At 36.8% G+C, this 17,500-nt stretch overlaps 1 long non-coding RNA gene and 1 pseudogene across 1 annotated transcript in view; both read right to left on the reverse strand.

The window, feature by feature from the left end:
* The window catches only part of LOC137621145 (uncharacterized), a 44,247-nt gene extending 40,146 nt beyond the window's left edge, over positions 1-4,101 (reverse strand). Inside the window, exon 1 of the long non-coding RNA XR_011040133.1 lies at positions 3,952-4,101. This is a non-coding gene — a long non-coding RNA (uncharacterized lncRNA). The remainder of the gene's footprint in view (positions 1-3,951) is intronic.
* Positions 4,102-15,153: 11,052 nt separating this feature from the next.
* LOC137620854 (uncharacterized) overlaps positions 15,154-17,500 on the reverse strand; it is a 214,789-nt pseudogene continuing 212,442 nt past the window's right edge.

Raw genomic sequence — 17,500 nt, forward strand, 5'->3', positions numbered from 1 at the left:
AATTAATTCTTGGTCCAAACTTCTCCCATCTTTTGAAAAACCGGTTCATGCGAAGGGTAGCCAAGTTGGACAGATATGGGGAACCAAAGTTAGATTGATACAGAGTGCAGCAGAAGGGACTAGGGACTCACGAGGAAGTGAGTTGTGATGTCTTATTTTCATTTATGCTTACTGAACCTCAGTCGAGAGAGAGAGAGAGAGAGAGAGAGAGAGAGAGAGAGAGAGAGAGAGAGAGAGAGAGAGAGAGAGAGAGAGATAATTTCTCTCGCTAATGCCGAAATCCTTGGGTGCTATGGGGAGCCTGGCAAAGGACATCATCTGTCGCTTTCACAATAGACTCATTTCAGTGCCATGGATTCGCTCCCCAACTGAACGAAAAGAAATCTTGGGAGGGGAATGGCGATGGGTAAGGGGGAACGGGAAGGGGAAGGAGTATGGGAAAGGGGGATGGGGAAGGGGAAGAGGGAGGGGGAAGAAGGATGAGGAAGGAAAATGGAGATGGGAAGGGGAGGGGGAAGGAGTATGGGGAAAGGGGAAGGGGAATGGGGAAGGGGGGTGGGGAAGGGGAAGGCGTAAGGGCAGGAGGTTTCTTATTCGTTTGAGGAGTTTTCTGGGATCACTGATCATTGTCAGACGAAAAAAATATTTATATTCCTGCGGAAATTATTAGACATTTAAGGTACTTAGATAGAGAGTCAATTGCCGCTTGTGTGAGGGCTTACATTGGCTATCTAACAGAGAGTTCAGATAGCTGATAGATAAGCGAGTCTATTCATCTTCCTTTTGTGTCCTGATATTGGAAATTGACAGATATTACAGAGTTCAATTTTAACGAAAGCATCAGATTAAATATTAGTTCCAAGTGATTATAAATATTGCGGAACAAAGTAATCTTTATAGGATTTCAGATTTTTTTTTTTAATTTGAGAATTGTTTACGTCAGAATGTAAAGTGGAATTGAGCAATACTCATTATGAAACAAAATTCAAAATAAGCAAAGTAATATTGTCAGAACGCTTACTATTATTATTACTAGCTAAGCTACAACCCTAGTAGGAAAATCAGGATGCTATAAGCTCAAGGGATCGAATGGGAAAAAAAATAGACCAGTGAGGAAAAGAAATAAGGAACAGGAACAGGAAGGGGTAAGAACTACAGAAAACTTATGAACCTGAAACAGATTGACGTTTTTTCCGCTATCAATTCTCAGCAAAACCAGAATTATAAAATGAGGAAAAAATAATTTTGTCCCTTACTATCCTGTGACCTTCAAGAAATAGGCTGCATATGTGATAAATTGCCTTGATTGACAGGTTGTCCAGAATCTTTAAGAGGTTAAAAAAAAAAAAAAAAAATTAATCCCAGCTTTTGTAAAAGTTTCGAGACAAACTGTTTTATTCCTGGTGGGTTAAATTTCTCTGAAAGATTATTTAATAACTAAAGTCTTATTTACATGAAAATTATATAAGCATTATTGATGTTTTCCTGGATATTCAAGAACAAAAACGAATCGTTTTTGAATATTTTCTTATAGATACTGTAACAAAAATATGGTAGCTTTGAAAAGTTTTGAAATTAATTTTCTGATTAAAAAGTCTTTTAATGAATTTTATAAAGCTGATTTGTAAATAAAATTATATATACAAACAAGCATAACCAGTTTCGTAAACAAAATGAATTACGAAATCAAAATACCTGTACAAGGAAGTCGTTTGTGTTGGTAAAACAATTAATTGCAAGTTATCCGGCGTCAAAATTGCAATGATCAGAAATACGAATGGGACCTAAATCCGAAAGTAGTAACAGACGCTTTTCCTAATGTAAGGAAGCGTATAGGATCCAAACTATGGAGCAAACTTCAAAGTAGTGGATATTCTAACAAGACGTAAGAAAACGAAATGGACGTGGGCAGGACATATGAGAATAACAGAGAACAGATGGTCATTTAGAATAACAGAATGGGTCCCTAGAGATTGCAAAAGAAGTAAGGCAGGAAAAGACGATGAGTTGACGAACTAAGAAAATTTACGTGTATGAACTGGTAAAATAGACCATAAATAGACGCGAATGGAACGATATGTCTGAGGCCTTTGTTCTGCAATGGACTAGTTAAGGGTGAGGATGATAGGATCATTAAATTGCAAAACAAATCTCCTTTCCTTGAATAAAATCCCAATCGCAAAACGGCAATGTGTGCCCAAGACGTTGATCGTCAACATCTAGAGTATTTTTTTTTTTACTTATGGACATTAATTGCTTTAAACATAGATTATAGGTTTTTCTGTTGTAATATGATGTGATTTGAATGATTTTGAGGTTTATTTCCATCGCAAATGAATACTTATCCTTCCACCACCTCTCTCCCTATAGATAACATTATGGGGGAACCTCCTTGAGAAGCGGGGTTTTGGGTGTGGGAGAAAAAGTAGGTAAAAACAGGGCAACATGGAGGAAAAAAACCCTAAACATAGCACTCAAACATATAAAAATGAACCGGTATACACTGAATTCGAAATACATAAAAACACTGGAAATGGGAAAACATGAGCCAAGAATTTTACATGAGATAATGGCATACAAATGCACTATATGACCAGTTATTGCATCACATTGTAGTTGTGCACTAACCTAACCTAACGTTTTTCTTGATTTGTATAAGAACTAGGTTACCTTATTAATGTTCATAACTAAAAATGCCACATCTGGTCCAATAATTCAGGAAGATTCAAGAGGATGTGCTGAAAATCGTGTCGACACAAGAGTAGTTACAGATGGCTTCAAACTGTTGGAATCTAGATAATGTCTACTTAGGCTCTAGAGTCTAGAGCCTTTAAATATGCGGCCCCGAGACTATATAATAAGCTCCCACGAAACATTCGAATGATTGAAGACATTAAGGCTTTCAAGAGGAAACTGAAGACATAAGAGTCTTTTGACAGTGACGGTTTAACAGTAAATGAAGAACACGAGACATGAAACGTTAAATACTCTGAACGAACAAGGTAAAACGACAGTGGAGGTCCTGTAGAGAGTGGGGTTCCCTTGCTGTATGGGACCGGAAAAGCAGCCATCAAACTAAAGTAAGGAATAAACTACTGAAGTTTCCCTTAACGATAACGCATGTGGGGGAGTATTGGACTTTTCTCCTCGACTCGAGCCCATTAGGTGATGTAGTAATTGGGGCGGTGAGAGATGAGAGAACTCTATTGGATGATGATGGATGGGGCGCAAATTGAGACGGTAATAGATGATAGACAAATTGTGACAATTACAGCTGGTGTGCCATTCGGACGATAATGAATGATGCGCATATTACGAGGGTAGTTCATAAGCAAAGTGATAAGGTAACAGATAACACGTTGGAAATGGAAGTTGTACGGAGTAGGCAAGGTAAATGATTAAAATAAGAAAATTCGGTGCTAGTGTTGCTTGTATCCTACCAGGATATTCGAAATGTAGCTTGTATCCTACAAAAGATTTAGGTGGGAATATGTGAAAAATATATTAGTATATTAATTTCTTTATTTGAATAGTATTTCTTTACGTTGGAAAAGGTGAAAATATGTATTTACTTTAAGAAATATTTTTTTTTTCTATAGAAAATGATACCTGTCATAAGTTATAAATTTCTGGATACATTCGAAATGGCACAAAACCAGACACACGCCACCTAACCTTAGTCGTTCACAGGTCACAGACATTCCCGTATCTCCCTACCCAGGTCACACGAACGAACAGGGGCGAATACATGCGAATCGTAAAATGTCAACAAACAAATGAAAAATATTTTAGGTATTTTTCCATGGAGTAACTAGGCGTCCCAGAGAAGAATGTACAGAGAAAAAAAGATTAGTTTTACCATTTATCCCCCAGGTAAATTCCCCCCCCCCATCCAAATCCTGGATGGGGTACAAGCTAAACTAACATCAATAATGCCATCTCTTTCCTTACCTTTCTTCTTCTTTTGGTTTCGGTCCTCCTGCTTTCGTCTTTTATATATCTTGCATCATTCTTCATGTGATAGTCAAGTCACTTTTACTTGGCATGTTATCCGGAATTTTTACCCAACACTTGTTCTTCTAATTTACCAATTGTTTACAAATAGCCTAATACCCTCAAGATGTTTAAGAGAGATTCTCGGCTCTAACTTCACACGCCTCAAAAGTAGCCTAGACAGAGCTCGCCACCCATTATTCAACTTTAAATAGCATTCACGAACTGCAGACCGTTAGAAGAGTAATTCCAGTGTCGTACGGTAGCCTAGAGATCGAACACACATACATAATCATCATGAAACTGTTTATGCTTCCCCGCTAGGACCAGGAAATGGTAGACAAGACCTTTAGGGTCCCCCAAAACAATATCTCAGCAGCTACCGATGTAACCGTCAAACTAGCTACCATAGAGGCGTTCTTTACGCACACACTAAAATCGTTGATACGTGTTTACATTCTGCTAACTTGTGTTCATCATTTAGAACTATCTAAGTCTTTAGAATATTAAAGTGTCGTTTAGCTATTTACTTCGAGGCAATGTTCCAAGTAATTATTATCACTTTGTTTTCGTATTCACTGTCTAGTTCAACACACAAGCACTGTTGGCTACAAGGGATCCACTTCGTAAAGCAAGTCTTTGTCCTCCTAAAATTTGGTAATAGTTCCTCAATTTACAGACTTATCCCACTTTCTCCAAATTCATGGTTTCAGATACCATTAAACTTACCTGACCAGTACTCTTGTTTCCAAGATCGGTTAGAGATAAGCATTTCATGTACCGTTGAACAAGGGTCGTCAGCCTATTGGATTATTCGTGCCTTCTTGCAGAACTCACTTTCTCCATGAATGATTCTTCCACGGTCTAGAATACACCTAGTGTAGACCGTGGATTCTTCAAGCTAACAAATATTATTTGGGATAACGTATGTCTGGGTCTTCTATCATTTTTTTTCTTACAATTGCTATAGAGAACTTACCATTCTATTGACACACGAGCTCTATAGTACGTTCCACTCATTATATAAATGAAATTAATCAGGAGAGTAGAATTAACTGACGTATGTAACTGGCGTCGAGACGACAATGGCCATCTGCCTTAAATCAGGATAATGAAAGCTCACACCCCATATATTATTAGAACTTTATTTAATATGAAACAAACTACATGTACTAACCATCTTAAGATAAAGGCAAACCAACCTATAACTTAAGAAAAATACACTTTTATCCATAATTCTTCAAAGACAGTTTGCTTACTCCATACTCCACGCTATCTATAATTTACAAGATAAACATTTTTTTCCTATGTAGAAACTGTGTAACACCTCACATACATTCTTAGAAAAAACAGCCTTCACATTCGGCTACGTCACATGAACAGAGGTGAAAAATATTAAGACTACAGAAAACCTTTGAAATATCTAACCGCCGAAAAAATGGCGGTTACAGTTGAAGAGATTAGGATGACCCTCAATATAAATGACCGAATTTTGCTATAATGATGTATGGTAGTTTCTTTTTATTACTTATGTTGACGAAAATTAATATGAGGATTACGACCTGTCGTCAGGGAAAATGCACTTTTTCAACGGGAAAATTCCTTTTCAAACAATACCAATTATGCATACATCATAGAAAATGGGTTACACTGCACCTTTTTAAAAAACAGCTGTTTTTTTTCAAGTTTGATTTATGGGGAGCATCAACGCGTCACAACTACAAACAGTTATGAAGAAATAGTCATATCTGTATTGACTCAGTGAAGGAAAACGTCTAGTCCCCGTGAATCTTAGCTTCACGTAACCTCAGAGTCACTTTGTTTTGACAGCACCGTTCGCTTCCACAATTTCATCTTAACAGGACTTGCGCACATACATGAAAATCCTCTCCTAAACCTCTAATTTTCTAAGACATTAAATCTCACCCTGTGATTTGGTGTCTTATCCATGTCTGGGAGTGGGGGTAGGAGGCGTGATTCCCGCTCACACATAACATTAATAACACACAGAACGAGCCAACAAGGAGGTGTCTCAGGATGTCTGTCAGCGGACCAGCGTCATAGCTTTTCTTGTCAAAAGTGGCTCATTCTTAAGTTGATTATTACCTCGGGAACTATGATTTTCTTCATCGCTGAATTCTAGATTTTTATGTCTTTTGAGCCTCTCTTCTTTCTGTTCACTTGAAATATTAAAATATTATAGATAGACATAATGCTCTCTCATATACCACAGGATTTATAAGGAATAGTAAAAGCAAATTCTAGAGGAGACAATTAAGATCACCCATTTTATGTAATCAATCCATCAAAATTGTGAACAGATATTCACCATATATACACACACACACATATATATATATATATATATATTTATAATATAATTATATATGTATATATATATATATATATCTATCTATCTATCTATCTATCTATCTATATATATATATATATATATATGTATATATATATATATATATATAGTCAGTGTCTATCTATCTATATATATATATATATATATATAATGTAGTCAGTGTGTGCGTGAGGGTATTGTATAATATTTTCAAGTAAAGGCTATACGGGCAAGACCACTTGCATAAACATATACACAAGGCACAAAGAACTTTCAAATACTCAATAAGGTTTGATTTTTTTTTCAAGAATATTCTTCCAATTTAAAGTCTGGTGTCATCAAAGTGAAAAATTCATGCTTTCCCGGATTGTGGAAAAGGATGTTAATGTTTATAATCTAAGATTGTTTGCATTGCATCATAACGTGCTGGATAAGGAAGTCAATGCTCTCTCTCTCTCTCTCTCTCTCCTCTCTCTGTTCTCTCTTTAATAATAATAGTAAATTGTAATGTATTGTGTTGTATACTGATTACAGAAGATATCTACTTGAAAGGCGTATTATTATCATTTATTATTACTGGTCAAGCTACAACCCTAGTTGGAAACGTTAGATGCTATAAGCCCAAGGGCTCCAACAGGGATAAATAGCTCAGTGAGGAAAGGAAACAAGGAAATGAATAAAATTATACGAAGTAATGAAAAATTAAAATATTAAAAAAAAAAAACATTAACATTAAAACAGATAATTTCCATCAGTAGTTGGAAAAAAAATCTCAGACTTTAAAGACCCAGAGATTTTCTGAAGCTGAGTTTGACATGAAGATTTGCTAAAAGTAAAAGTTGGTCATTTCGCAACGAGGATTTCCATCGAGGAAACTGATTAAGTAACCATAAATCATACGGAGATAAAAAGACTAAAAAATAATAAAGAAAAAAAAAAAAAAACTGTAAATGGAAGAGCTTTGGGACAAAAGAACACCGAGATGGTCCTTTTGTTTCGTTCCCGCTTCGAAAAACATCCCACAAAACGGGATGTGGAAATCTAAACGAACAGTTTCTATCTCTTACTTTCCATTCACACGTGAATGGAATAAAGGAGAGAAAAAAATGCAAGCAAAAAATGGCATTTCAATAGATTTCGGAAACGATGACGGAGTGGGAAGGAAAAGAAATATTTATTGAAGTTTTGGAAGCGGCTGGCGAAGTGTCTTTATTCTATTTATTTTTGAGAAGAATATCATTATGTAGTCCAAAATTGATGGCAGCAATGCCTCTTAATAAAAAGGCAGGCTGTAGTTTGAGACACTCTGAAGGAGAATATTAATAAGTAAATGTATACAAAAGAGTAAAAAACTAAAGGAAGCGACATACCACTCTTTATTACTATCATTATTTGCTAAGCTACAACCCTAATTGGAAAAACACAATGCTATAAGCCCAGGGGCCCCAACAGGGAAAATAGCCCAGTGAGGAAAGGAAAAGAGGGTAAATAAAATATTTTAAGAACATTAACATTAAAATAAATATTTCCTATATAAACTATCAAAATCTTTAACAGGAGGAAGAGAAAGGTTATATAATTCGTGGATTGGAAAGAGTAAGAAATTATGATTTAACGTAATTTTTATCTCAAATTTGGTCGAACACATTAATACCAAAATGTTGTATTTGGGAATTTTCCGAGAGAGAGAGAGAGAGAGAGAGAGAGAGAGAGAGAGAGAGAGAGAGAGAGAGATATTTCCCTCTCAAACTTAGTGGAACAAAATAGCATTGAAATGTATTTGGGACATTTTCCTTTTACCTCCAATTCCACAGAGAGAGAGAGAGAGAGAGAGAGAGAGAGAGAGAGAGAGAGAGAGACTCATATGTAACTAAAATCCCCAATAGAACAGAGTGCCGTTACAACGAAGGGTGCCTTAACAAATTGGCAATTAAGTAAAGTCATCCTTCATAACAACCCCTTCGTGTCATCTTTGTCATTTAGGTTAACGGAGCCCAAGATGAAGTTGGACGACTCTCAATCTGTTTGGTGGTTATTGTTTAGTAAAAATCGATTTTGAGATTGGCTTTAATGATTATTATTATTTGAAGAAGGGGGTTATATCTTTTAGTTAATTTTGACGGGACATATATAAACGCAGACTCCCATTACATGTACACAGAATTATATATATATATATATATATATATATATACACGTGTGTGTGCGAGTTAGTGTGTACTCTAGCCGGTGTCACCCAAAAAAAAAAAAAAAAAAAAAAACACTATTTTATAATAAATTCATAGTCTTATAACACTATAAACCTGATTGCTATATTTTGACAGCTAAGGGAAAGAAAGATTCGTAGGAAGATGATAATAAATATGAATCTTTAAAATAACAGGCTCTACAACAGATCACCACCTTGAAGGGCCTCTTCATGTCATTATATGTAACCCATCTTCCAAACTCTGATTCTGAGGAAATAAAATATTTGACTCGAGTGCACTATCTCTATCGACTTTGGTATAACTCCTCTGACTTGACATTTAATCGCGTTATTTTAGCTTTCTTTGGGAGTCGTTTTATTTAAATGTTTTCTTAAAATAATTTTTCCCTTCTGGTTTTATTAACCTCCGTGTTATTCCACGTATAGATAAATGAAAGTCACTGCCATTAATTCTTCCCTAAAATTGCCATCGATTCAGCTGTGCCCTATTTCAATTTCAAACATCTGCTGGCGTCACAACAGTTTTGGTCAATGGCAAAAACGTCTAGGTCGTGTTACCCAAATTCACCAATTTTCTACAGGCGTCTGAAAGGGCCAACATGAATCCCCATCACATATTCTGAACCAACTGTCATTACCATTGTTATTGCAAGTCCAATTGCAACCTTAGATTGAAAGGACAAATGCTTAAAAATACCCCATAAAGTTTCTTGACTTTGAAGTATTCACATTTCTGGAAGACTGCGCACTACTGTCAATTTATAAAGGGGGTCATTTTCTTTTATATATCGTTTAAGTAAATCAATGTTGTTTTCCTTACGTAGGCTATACAGAAAGCAAGCAAGGAAGAATTCATTTTGAATTGGATGCCATTTTTCTCTAATATTTAGAAAATCGAATTTTGTTTAAGCACACGGAAATAGACATATGAGGGTGAGGATTATAATCCTTTAGAGATTATCAGAAAATTAATGCCTTTTTCCTCAAAGTAAATTGGAAAACGATACATAATCTACTTAAAACAAAACAGACGAACCTTTTAGGAATATTGTAAACATCCATAGAAATTTAGATAAGATTTGATAATTCTAAAAAAAAGAAAAAAAAGACGTACCTAGTAGCCGAGACTGGAGACTTACTACACTACTGCCTGACAACTGACTTAACAAGCACTTGAGTGAATTCAACAAGGTTATGCTCAAAATGATGCAATGAACTCTCGACTTTCAACATTGGACCCAAAATTCCTATGAAAGTAGTTAAGCCTACATGCAGACTGCTCAGAATGGCAACAGTCCTGCAAGGATGCGCCCTTTTCAACCAGGGAAAGGTGGTGAAGACTTGAAGTGGATTCTTAGAAACCTTATGAGGACTTGAAGTAGATTCTTGGAAACATGACGAAGACTTACACTTGATTATAGGAATCATATGAAAGCTTAAAGTGGATTCTAGGAAACATTATGAGGATTTGAATTGGATTCTAGGAAACATGATGAGGATCTGTAATGGATTCTAAGAAACATGATGAGGACTTGAATTGGATTCTTGGAAATATGATGAGGACTTGTAGTTGATTCTAGGGAACATGATGAGGACTTGAAGTGGATTCTTGGAAACATGACGAAGACTTACACTTGATTCTAGGAATCATATGAAAGCTTAAAGTGGATTCTAGGAAACACTATGAGGATTTGAATTGGATTCTAGGAAACATGATGAGGACCTGTAGTGGATTCTGAGAAACATGACGAGGACTTGAAGTGGATTTTTGGAAACCTTATGAGGACTTTAAGTGGATTCTGAGAAACATGATGAGGAACTGAAGTGGATTCTTGGAAACATGATGAGGACTTGTAGTTGATTCTAGGGAACATGATGAGGACTTGAAGTGGATTCCTGGAAACATGACGAGGACTTGAAGTGGATTCTGACAAACATGATGAGGACTTGAAGTGGATTTTTGGAAACCTTATGAGGACTTGAAGTGGATTTTGAGAAACATGATGAGGACTTGAAGTGGATTCTGGGAGAGATGATGAGGATTTGAAGTGAATGCTAGGAAACATGATGAGGACTTGAACTCGGATTCCAGGAGAGATGATGAGGACTTGAAGTGGATGCTAGAAAACATGATGAGGACTTTAAGTAGATTGTAGGAAACATGATGAGGACTTTAGGTGGATATTAAGAAACATGACGAGGACATGAAGTGGATTCCTAGAACCATGAAGAGGATTTGCAGTGGATTCTTAGAGAGATGATGAGGACTTGAAGTGGATTCTTAGAAACCTTATGAGAACTTGAAGTAGATTCTTGGAAACATGACGAGGGCTTACACTTGATTCTAGGAATCATATGAAAGCTTAAAGTGGATTCTAGGAAACATTAAGAGGATTTGAAGTGGATTCTAGGATAGGAAACATGATGAGGACCTGTAATGGATTCTAAAAAACATGATGAGGACTTGAAGTGGATTTTTTGAAACCTTATGAGGACTTGAAGTGGATTCTTGGAAACATGATGAGGACTTGTAGTTGATTCTAGGGAACATGATGAGGACTTGAAGTGGATTCCTGGAAACATGACGAGTTCTTGAAGTGGATTCTGACAAACATGATGAGGACTTGAAGTGGATTTTTGGAAACCTTATGAGGACTTGAAGTGGATTCTGAGAAACATGATGAGGACTTGAAGTGGATTCTGGGAGAGATGATGAGGACTTGAAGTAAATGCTAGGAAACATGACGAGGACTTGAACTCGGATTTCAGGAGAGACGATGAGGACTTGGAGTGGATTCTGAGAAACATGATGAGGACTTGAAGTGGATTCTGGGAGAGATGATGAGGACTTGGAGTGGATTCTGAGAAATATGATGAGGACTTGAAGTGGATTCTGGGAGAGATGATGAGGACTTGAAGTGAATACTAGGAAACATGAGGAGGACTTGAACTCGGATTTCAGGAGAGATGATGAGGACTTGGAGTGGATTCTGAGAAACAGGATGAGGACTTGAAGTGAATTTTTGGAAACCTTATGAGGACTTGAAGTGGATTCTGAGAAACACGATGAGGACTTCGAGTGGATTCTGGGAGAGATGATGAGGACTTGAAGTGAATGCTAAGAAACATGATGAGGACTTGAACTCGGATTCCAGGAGAGATGATGAGGACTTGAAGTGAATGCTAAGAAACATGATGAGGACTTGAACTCGGATTCCAGGAGAGATGATGAGGACTTGAAGTGGATGCTAGAAAACATGATGAGGACTTGAAGTAGATTGTAGGAAACATGATGAGGACCTTAGGTGGATATTAAGAAACATGATGAGGACTTTAGGTGGATATTAAGAAACATGACGAGGACATGAAGTGGATTCCTGGAACCATGAAGAGGATTTGCAGTGGATTCTTAGAGAGATGATGAGGATTTGAACTGGATTCTGGGAGATGATATGGACTTGAAGCGAATTTTAGGAGATATGATGTGGACTTGAAGTGGATTCTAGGAGATATGACGAGGACTTGAAGTGGATTCCTGGAATCACGATGAGGACCTGAAGTGGATTCTAGGAAACATGATGAGGATTTGAAGTGGATTCTAGGAGAGATGATGAGGGATTGAAGTGGATTTTGGGATATGACGAGGCCTTAGAGTGGATTCTGAGAAACATGATTGAGGACCTGAAGTGGATTCTAGGAAACATGATGAGGACTTGAATTGGATTCTAGGAAACATGATGAGGATTTGAAGTGGATTCTGGGAGAGATGATGAGGGATTGAAGTGGATTTTGGGATATGACGAGGCCTTAGAGTGGATTCTGAGAAACATGATGAGTACTTACAGTTGATTCTACGAGAGATGAAGAGGGCTTAGAAACTATTCTATTAAACATGATGAGGCCTTGAATTGGATTCTGGGAGAGATGATAAGGACTACAAGTGGATGCTAGGAAACATGATGAGGAATTGAAGTGGACTCTGGGTGAGATGATGAGGGATTGTCGTGGATCCTAAGAAACATGATGAGGACTTTATGTGGGTTCTAGGATAGATGATGAGGACCTGAAATGGATTCTAGGAAACATGATGAGGACTTGAAGTGGATTCTGGAATAGATGAGGACTTGAAGTGGATTCTAGGAAATATGATGAGGATTTGAAGTATATTCTGGGAGAGATGATGAGGATTTGAAGTGGATTCCAGGAAACCTGATGAGGATTTAAAGTGAATTCTGGGACAGATGATGAGGATTTGAAGTGGTTTCTAGGAAACATGGTGAGGACTTGAAAGTGGATTTTGGGAGAAATGATGAGGACTTGAAGTGGATTCTAAGCATCATGATGAGGACTTTAAATAAATTCTGGGAGAGATGATGAGGACTTGAAGTGAATTCTGGGAAACATGACGAGGATTATATGTGGATTCTGGGAAACATGATGAGAACTTGAAGCGGATGTTAGGAAAATGTTGAGGACTTTTAGTGTATTCTAGGAGAGATTCTGAGGACTTTAAGTGGATTCCAGAAAACCTGATGATGACTTGAAGTGGATTCTAGGAAACAAGATGAAGACTTGAAGTGGATTATGGGAGAGATAATGACGAATTGATGTGGATTTCTAGAAACATGACGAGGAATTAAAGTGGATTATGTAAGAGATGATAAGGACTCTTAAGTGGATTCCTGGAAACATGATAATGACTTGAAGTGGATTCTAGGAAATATGATGAGGTCCCTATGTGAATTCTAGGAAACATGACGAGGACTTGAAGTGAATTTTGGGAGAGATGAAAACTTAAGTGGATTCTAGAAAACATGATGAGGACTTGAAATTGATTCTGAGAAACATGATGAGGACTTGAAGTGGATTCTGGGAAACAGGATGAGGACTATAGCGGAATATGGGAGAGATGATGAAGTGGATTCAAGGAAATATGACTAAGGCTTTAGGCGTGTTCTGGGTAAAAACTATGACGGAAGGTGAGTTTGGGGGAGCCGATGAGACCTTGAGGTGAATGTAAATTAGTACAATTTATCCTTACGTACACATACTAGGATTTGGGGTTCATTTTGGAAAAAAAAGTAATAGAGAATTCGTATCCTTGGAAAGTTGAGAAATAAATATGACTTGAGGTTTGTTTGATGAAAGATAATGATGATTTTAGATGTGTTCTGGGAAAGAGGATGATGACTTGAAGTTCATTCTGGAAAAGATGATGAAGATTTAAGGTTTGTTCGGGATAGATGATGATGACTTTTGGTGGGTTCTGGGAAAGATGCTGAGGATTTCAGACGTCATCTAGGACACACGATGACTTAGGGTGCGTTACGGAAAAGACGAGGAGGAAAGATGATGACTCATGATGTTATCTAATGAATACTTAAGATCCATTCTAGTTAGTGCAAAATAATGAAGACGAGTTGCCAACAGGGAAAGATGACGATGACTTATGGTATGATTTGGGAAAGATGATGACTTCAGGTGCACTTTGAGAAAGATGACGACTTAAGGTGCCTTGTGAAAGGCAAGGACTTGAGGTGCGTTCTGGGAATGATGATGACTACAAGATGACTTACGGTATGTTCTAGGAAAGATGATGACGTCCAATCTAGGGGAGATGATGAGGATTCTTGGTGTTCAAGAGTAAGATGATAATAATGACTTCATGAACGGGTAAAGTCATGGCAGATATTACTTCTCGTCTTTAAGCATCCTGAAATTAAACTCTGAACTAATCTGTCAACGCTGTGATGAAGCACAAATCGACGTTGGCTGATTGGCTCAGCTTCCATGCATGACGTCACCAGAGATCCAGTAGCTGGGACGGGCATGACAACGCTTAAACGAGCTAGCTTCCAATTTTTTAAAAAAATGCACTATAAAGAAAACTTTCAAATTTTCAAAAGTGCGCATCCTTGGAGAACTCATACAATAATGTATCTCTGAAGATGTATAATTTATTTACAATGATGATAGCACTATGGTGAGAAAAAAAACTCCACATCTTTCTAATCATATGATAAAAACTTCACAACTCTAAGAGAAAAGTGTTTCAAATGACAAATATTTCCTATTAATATTTTCATATTTGTAATGTACGTTCAAAAAACGTGGTTAGCCGTAGAAGAAATTTACCCCTACTCATACAACATAACTGGCAATGTCCCTGTTAGTAAGTAGGCCTACTGTTAGTTAGTAGGCCTACTACGGTTAAAGTCACCCCCGACTCTCTCGCAGGAGAAAAGTTCAATGGAAATAAATCAATTTGAAATTTATTTGAAAATATTAAGGACATGATTTTATTCAAGTGATACAAGATACTTGCCTCACCAAAATCATACATACATACATACACACTATATATATATATATATATATATATATATATATATATATATATATATATATATATATATATAGATCATTACATATGTATTAATAATTAGATAATTTCATATGAATATATACAGATAATTATATATATATAATATATATATATATATATATATATATATATCTGTGTGTGTGTGTGTGTGTGTATGTGTTCGTATGGTTATGTATGAAAAAATAAGGCCATTTATATTCACAACGAAACGGCGCAGTAACCCTCAGCTACTTACGTGTACTAAATGGAAGAAAATCCTTATTTGTTTCTCGCGTTGTGCAACATTGGAAACACTCAAGAAGGCTTTGGAAATCTCCGCATATTGTTTTGCCAAGTAAAAAGACATTTTTGGTTTATCTATCATTTAAATATCAATATCTATATATGCGAGAAGAGTCCGGGCGAATATTGTTTTGCTAACTATCAAGGTCTCTTATCTTTTCGGTTCGGCTTGTATTTTACGATAGTTTATTATGATATGGGGATATATTTAGAGGATTTACTGATTACAGACTTTATTTAATGTCATGTTTGCGTCTTCGAAGGCCTTATAGATTCAGAAATCCACTCTATAAACCTTGCAAAACTCTAACTGGCATTCCATTAGCGTTCGGACGCAAAGGCAATAGGCCTACTCATCTGGTCTTTTCAAGACTATGATCCAGAAAATTGGTCTAGGTAAAGTTATAGTCTCCTTATAAGCATAGGTCTATTAACGACATTCGGCTGCCTCACAGTTGTTTGTGGCAGGGATTCGACAGCATGCATGAAATTCAAAAACTTTTCGGGAATGATTCGAACACGTTTTCTGGTGAAAAACTTTTACGTAAAGCCAGAGAAAACTCTCAAAATTACAGATATCATCTAAACAAACAGATTGCCGTTAATATCCAGAGCAAAACAGAAAACGTGGTCGAGAATTTGACTCCCAATATGGGCAATTATTTTTGGTTTTAACTTAAACCTTGTCCAGTGCTGTCGAAGACTAGCCAAGCCTCAGAGGGAGGTGATATGCCACCATCTTTAGAGTACATTGAGGTTTCTAAAAAGGGAATTTGAATAATCCCCTGCAGGAGCACAATCCATTTAGAATAATCTAAATATTTCTTTAATACTATAAAGGCGTTAAGATCCCCAACATCGATTAACACTCATTTCCTGGTATTTATGTTATAAAACCAAAATGCCCTAGACCTAGGCTAATACCTATCAATCCTGGGCTACGAACTCCTGGTATGCAATTCATGGAATTATTTCTTCTGATTATATCAGTAATCAACAATTTGATTAGGCCATTAGAATAGGTTAATATCTTGACATCTCTGTTTACTTCGAGGCTATGGATGGAACGTGGTTGGACGGTACAATGAATTCCACGTTTTAAATATACTACAAGGCATCGTGTTCTAGCACTACTAACAAAATGAGAGAGAGAGAGAGAGAGAGAGAGAGAGAGAGAGAGAGAGAGAGAGAGAGAGAGAGAGAGAGAGAGAGAGACCCCTTTCATCCGGAAATGTTAAGAAGGGGAAAGTCCGATGAAGATACGTTAAGTCAAGCTTCGCGGATAATTCGTAAATCTGCATACTCATTCGTGAATGTACATATATACTTCTACTTGAGTATGTATCCTGAGTACAATTACATATGTACATGCAGAGATATTCATGAGTATGCAGATTCAAACCCACAAAAAGTCTGAGAAATAGGAATCAGTAACGTCGATTTTTAAATGAATAGAAAATGAGAGAATGACATTAGGTCCTTCCAAAGATACGCGAAAAAATGTACATAAACGTCTCAATTGCTATGACGAGATAACTTTAACAACGTTAGCACCATTTTTCCCTTTAAATCAAGACTAGATCAGAATAAATCACTTACATTTCTCAAATGGAGATTCCCACCTTGGGGAGACTTGGTCATTCCAAACGCCATTTCCTACGACTTGTATGTAGATGAGTCAGTATTATCGATATTTCTGTTCACTTTTTAGTCTGCTCGCAACTGATTCTCCCTACAGGTGGAATATGTGACGTCATTTGACAACTGTCTTGCTTCTGGTACTTATAATAAGCTCTTTTACTAAGTAAATCAACTCAACCCATATACTCAATGGTTTCCACAGTCCATCCAAAGCTGAAAAGTAAACATTGGGTCACGTGACTAAGATTGTTAAAGAGGATCGCATCTTCTTCAAATCCTAAGATGGCTCTCAGGTATTACTGTGACCCACTGCTGGATTGCAATAGGTCCAATAATGTTACAGCAATTAAACTGACAAATACTTTCGTTTATACTCCACGTTCACATTTTTTGGAAAATCATCCACAACTTGCAACATCCTCTTAATTTCCTTCTGGGACGCTTGAAATAAGCTCTGTTATCATAGTCGTGCAAAAACGACGTCAGAAGGACTTTCGATGCGAAAAAAAATCCATCGCATGATAAAGATTAAAACTGTACAGGAGAGGAAATATCATATAATAAGATCTGTCGATCACTAGAGGCACTCTAAGAACCATGATGATGATGATAAACAATACGTAGCAAAGGAGATGCGACA

The sequence above is a fragment of the Palaemon carinicauda genome, chromosome 27 (assembly GCF_036898095.1).
Source record: "Palaemon carinicauda isolate YSFRI2023 chromosome 27, ASM3689809v2, whole genome shotgun sequence".
Taxonomy (NCBI): Eukaryota; Metazoa; Arthropoda; class Malacostraca; order Decapoda; family Palaemonidae; genus Palaemon; species Palaemon carinicauda.